The following is a 6,504-nucleotide window of genomic DNA, read 5'->3' as shown; positions in this document are numbered from 1 at the left end:
ATCTGGGTTTAGAGTCAAGTACTCAACGGACTCTTGTCTCATTCAATTAGCTGATAACATATGTTAGCAGTCATCAAAGATTTTTTACAGGAATATTTATGCTGGACCTACAAAAATAATTTGACACTGCTGACCATAAACTACAGTGTAAGACGTTTAGTGGGGTGTTGGTGGATTCGTTTGATTGGTTTGGTTCTTATCTGTCTGGAAGGACTCAAATTGTACATGATAATACTCATTCTTTAGAAGAGCAACCAATAACATGCAGTGTCCCTTAAGGTGTATATTTGGTCCTCTCCTGTTTTATGTACGGTAGGTCTACCACATCATATTGCGTTATAATGTTCTTTAAAGACATCCTCAATGACAATCTAATAAGTTGATCATAGCAAACAGCAAACTAGACCAACATTTCTTAATTGCTTTTGGCGGCAGCGCGATCTGACCATCTTGCTCGAATGCCTACTTTTTCACCATGTTGCAATTTCTAAACAGGATATGTTTAACAGAGGCTATACTGATACATTACAGATATGCGATAAATTAGGTAATCGACGGCATCAAACCTATGTCCTGTTGCACTTAAGCCATACTTATTGGTCTTAGCACTCCATGCCCAATAATATGCTTTTAGCATTACTCTGTATCAAACAATATTTACTTTTAATCAGTATTTGGACTTTGCATTGTGCATACATACTATGGTAGGGGCAATAAACAAAATCAGCATATGCAGTAATAACTGTAGCATTAAGAGAACATCATTCTAAAACGTTAAACATATGTTAAGATATCTGGTTGAAGATCATTCTAAATTAATAGTGGACTATGGAATCTCCGGATGATTTAAATCAGCGCTACGCGACGGCAATATTGCCTTTGACGGTGACGTTTGGACTGTTTGCAGTAATAGGCATGGCCGGGAACATCATTGTTCTTTTAGTCTTCACCCTTGGACGGGCTTACCGATACAAAACCTTTAGAGTGTTTGCCTTATGTTTTGGGATAATAGACCTCCTCACAAGTGCTTTCTTAATACATTCTGAGATGGCAAAGCACAGAAACAATTTCACTTTTGAAATCCTGCCATTGTGTAAAACGAAATGCCTCTTCAATGTCTGGGCAGGGTGCGCAGCTGTTGTTGGTTATTTCTATTGACCGCTACAGAAAGGTTTGCCGCCCCTTCAAGAAGCAGACCACGCCAACACTTTCTCTGAAACTTTGTGTGTTTCTCTCATTCTTTTTATCCATCATTTTGTCCATTCCAAGAGCCGTTGTGTGGAATTTAGGAAAGCAAGAAAGAAAACATCTATGAAAATATGCCAACTGTATACTTGTGTGAGACTGAAGAGAAATATGAAAATCATATCTTGAGGTCAAATTACAAGCTGACATTCATAGTTTTGCTAGTAGGAGTGTCAGTCGCTTGCATCATTATGTATATATTGATCGGAAAACAGATCTACGCACATTGGGGGACCATGCCGGTGTCCTTCCGTAAAGATTCCACCAAAGAATATAACTAGGATTACTTCTCGGATACATTCGGACACCTTAAATCTGCGGGCAGCTCTAGTAAAGCAAGTGACCAGGTGGAAAAGGCCAGTACTGATACGAAAAGCTCAGATTTGGACCCTCCACCAAGTCAAATAGTGAGGAAACTCCTGACTCGTTCAGAGAGCAATGGAAGTGAAAGAAAGAGTCGACCACCACTGGTGAAACAAGCTACAATTGATGAGAAGGGCCAGGAAAAAACGCAGAAAAAGTTGATAAAGCAATTAAGCATCATAAGCGATGAAGCAGCTGCGCGTCGTCGAAAGATAAGTCGGAATACTTCAGTCCTTCTTTAGACTGTATTTCTTGAACAATATAATCAATCCGATCGTGTATGCAGCTTTAGACAAAAACGTTCGTGAGGCGTGCAGAACAATTGGACCTAGACTGAAGGCTAGATTTCGCGAATGTTGTTAGATTAACTACTATATCAGAGCCAGTTTTAATATGAGTCAACTATTGTTGTTTAATCCATATGATGAAATATATATGACTGCACATATTTGATTTATGTATCTGCAATAATATCTGATTTGTATTTACAATGATTGTTGCTTGAGCACCAATCGCGTGCATTTAATACACTGTAAATATCACGATAAATAGTGTTATTATGTGACATAATTTCCACTGAAATAGTTTGTGGTCGATGACACTGTAAGGTTATGCTTAGAGCATCACTTGTTAAAAGTGCTTTTTTTTAAATATGCTTTATTATTAATCAGTTTGTATTCTGTAAAGCAAGTATGTTATAGCAAACCATAAAATATCTGAATATAAAGGATTTTATTTTGTATATGCGTGTTTTACTTAAGAGTTATGATAACCAATGAGTCTATGAAAAATAAACAGTTAAAACCATAAGCAAAGACATTAGCCGATGCTAATTTGGAACAAACTGTAATGCTAATTTTATTTTCTAAACAGATATGTTTCAATGCCGTTTCTGGTATACAACTTCAAATATATTCGATCATTTCACTTGTTTGTGATTACGGAGTGAAGAGTAGGATATATTGTATTGATGAAACAAAGCAAATACTTTTAGGTTGGTTAATAGGTGGACGGCAGTTTATGTAAATGATACATGATACAAGATACAAGATACATGAATATTTATTTCACGTCAGATATACAAGAGTAACATCATTAGCTGGCAGAGCTGTTTTCCGACAAAATTCAAATAAAAAAAAACATATCAATAATGTAACAAAGTACCTCAAAGGTAATACATATAAATAAGTGCATTCAAATAAGATTTAAGTTAAATAGTGATAGTTAAGTCTTAGAATGAGATCATTTTAAATGATTATAAATACAACGATTCCTATAAGCTAGAACATTATAAGCATATTAGAAAATTATAATTACCTTTGTTGACAAGAAGATTTTGTTTCTTAATACCATCTTTAAAAGATTATTAAGATGATGCTTATGTCTGATTTTAATGTTGGAAGAACAAAGCTTTAGATAAAGTCCAAAATGCTAACAATATTGACACAAAAGCAGATTTCAAAAAATAAATTACAAAAAGCAGCCCAAACAAATGCTTTTACAGACATATTTGAGGAAATTGTGACAAGTAAAAAATCACTTTAAGAAAAGTTTTAGCATGCTAAAACTTCATACATAGAGATTAGAAGCAAAGGGTTAAATAACTTATAAGTATATTATACAACTAAGACATTTACACATTCAATTATACAACACTTCCAAAACAAAACAACATACAATTTAAAGAGTCTTAAAACAAAATATCGAAATGAAAATGAAGACAAAGAACTTGTAACCTTGTTAACTATGTGCAGTGTTATTTAAACGACACATGATACACTTGCATTTTTTGTTCTGACCAGGTGTTTATTAGTCTTTTGAACTCTATAAAATTTCCTACTTGTCTACATTCATTTGTTCCACTGCTGGGCAGCTTCAAAACGAAATGAATTCTTGCCAATTGTCACTGAACGTAACCCAATAAATTGACGGCAATTTTGATTATCTTAATAGAACACATTTTCCAACGGCTAGTCATGATTTATGCTTTCTGACATAAGAAAAAAACAATTTGTGCCGGGTTACGTTTAGTGACGTTGCCATAGATACTGCCTTTCACTTAACAAACCTATGACTGTTATTTTGGTTGCACCAATACGCTATACTCGTGTCTACATATCGTAAAAGCTTCAGTGCGATCGTTAACGTCTAAGAAAATTAGAGCACGTTTACACTCGTATAGGGTCTGTTACATATTCACGCATATCAATACGACGCATACAGCTATTATGAAAGGAACGTTAATCGAATTTAAATAGGACAATTTTGATAAACCCACGGTAGACACGAATCTGAAAGAAGATCACTATAAATTCAATTTATGAAAACAGCAGTCTCGGTTTGATTGAAACTGTCTATTGAATGTGCAACACTAGACATAGACAACTAGCCCGGCTTAGTCGGTACTTCATTTTAATGAAGCAAGACACATTCAATGATCCCGGACGATATGTTTTATAATGTTTTCGTACTTTACTCTTCCTCTTCAATTAGAGAAATATGACATTTTTATGACTGATCGATTTGTCGCCGTAAAAATTATGACCTGGAATATTTTACATTAGTTGTCTTCAGTAGTAAATTGATACAAACTCTCATCATTGTAGAAATAGCCTTTTAATCATTTTTAATATCGACCAAAAACTCATTTTTATAAACATCTTTGACACATTTACATTTTTGTTGCCTGAAATATCACAATTCACTTATAACTATTCTAAATATTTCGTCGGAAATAACCAAAATCTGCATCTGGAGAAATTGTTTAAATGCCAGACGAAATAACATGAGAACATGGCGATAGATAGAACGACTGCTAATAGGTTGAGTGTACTGTATTGATCATTTCCGCATTGCTACTCCGATTTTTCTAGAGCTACAAATGATTGCTTAAGTTATTTTTAAAAGATAAAAGCATACCTGACCTTCCGTGCCCTACAATGTCTACTCCATATTCATGCTGATGCCGTCACCTATGTTCTCTCAATTGTCTCCTTAACTCTGGGATTTTGTGAGTAGGATCGATCTTGTTCCAATAGTGACATGATTTCTTGAGGCGTTAATCGGAAGGAATTGGAAGAACATGACCTGACTTACCGGCTATTTGTCCACGACGGGAACGCAAATAACAACGATTAACGACTCAATCTGTCCCGACAATGACCGCGATCCATAATGTTATCTGCACGGTTGTACAAACACGACACGCTTGTACTTGCTGCTTTGAAAATAAGGTCTTATTCATAAAGCTGCCAAGGGATCCACACAACGCATTGAAATTAGTTTGAATATTTAGACTTTTAATTTGTATTCAAAGTAAAATCATTATAGCAATTTTCTGACAAACAAACATCGCAAATATAGAAGTTTTATTATAAGAAATTTAATTTTTTAGATTTAATAAGGACATTGACGATACAGAAAGATTACTGACGTTATGTTGACTAGTCTGAAGTATGTGCTAAAGCTTTAAAACGTAACACATAACAAACTGTATCCTCAAGTTTGAATCAAAGCACGAAAAATGATGAGTGCCCTAGGGAATGGTAAAATAGATGTCGATACTAATTTGGATGAGGCAAATAATTTGAAGAGGTGGATGCGAGATGAGGTTAAGATCAATTGTCATTACTTTAATACTGATTATGACATGTGTTCTGACACCTTATTGTTGTTAAGTGCAAGACATGTTGTTTTAATCAAAAAGAAAACCTGTACGAAATCAGCTTTAAATGCGATTGGTCTATAAATACTGCAAACAAAAAGCAATATTTACTAAAACTCTGTCAATTAATGCTACAGAAGAAAGCTGTGAATGGTGTGTGATATCGAAGCAAAACAACAGTATTGAATATTTTTTGCAAAATGTATTGACTTACAAAAAAATAATAATCTATACATAGTTAACTCGCACAAGCTTGCGACCATGCTATCTATTGTTACATACTCCTTCATCGCATTTCACAGATTGTCAGTGGATATCACACGCATGCGCAATCACCTTTTCAAATCTTAACGGCAATTTGATTAGTTTCGACTACCACTCCACTTTTTCTCAGTCTCTAAGCACCTTTAATGCTTTGATTTCTGGATTACGGTCGCGATCATGCAGACAGCAAGAAGTCAGCACTGACCACATCAATTTCGGAACATGCCAAATTCAACAACACTTAAAGGCTGTTTATCATCAATTTGACAAGTAAATGCACAGAGTTTTGCTTATGAAGTTTTGTTGTATTCTAAGATAAAGATGTATATCTATAGCACTCAATAACCAAGTGCATACGTGTACCTTCCTTTTCCACTCGTCCAAAACATGACGTAGTTTTCATAGCAAAATTCAACACGGGGCAGTTGCAAATGTTAACTACATTGAAATTATATACAATAATAGATACCATATAATCATAAAACGAACCTATTCATTACTCTCGACACCCACTGTACCATTCATCCACTCTCGTTGAGTTGTTTTATGAGAACACTCAGGTAAACCCGCTACTGCATTTTTGTGTAAACAAACACACTTTTGATTAGCTCTCCATACATAATTACACCCAAATAAATTGACTCAATTTGATAGCTTTTGCCTGGTATTCAAGTTTAACTGTCTGTTGTTTTAAGGCGCTCTGACCCTAAATCCCACTTTTCTAGGGTTTTCAACTGAACTTAACTAAAATGGCATTTTGAAGCATCAAATTGTGCAATTCTACACACCTTGCGGCCTTGTGGTAATTTAGACATATGGCATAGCGCAGTAACACAAAGGTTTCAAACTAGTATGCAAAACGACTTAGTCGTCAGTCTTTGATCAATGACCTTCGAGGATTGCAAACTACTAAAAGCAATCGCATTTTCATGTCCAATTATTTGAGGCAGGGTTGATGTTCGAAAAAG

The 6,504-nt window shown here is 34.9% G+C and overlaps 1 pseudogene; it reads left to right on the top strand.

The window, feature by feature from the left end:
* Nucleotides 1-724: 724 nt before the first annotated feature.
* LOC128210887 (cephalotocin receptor 2-like) lies at nt 725-1,850 on the top strand (annotated as a pseudogene).
* Nucleotides 1,851-6,504: the final 4,654 nt, after the last annotated feature.

The sequence above is a fragment of the Mya arenaria genome, chromosome 12 (genome assembly GCF_026914265.1).
Source record: "Mya arenaria isolate MELC-2E11 chromosome 12, ASM2691426v1".
Lineage (NCBI taxonomy): Eukaryota > Metazoa > Mollusca > Bivalvia > Myida > Myidae > Mya > Mya arenaria.
Note: the sequence above shows the minus strand (reverse complement) of the source record. Positions and strands in the feature narration are given on the sequence as shown.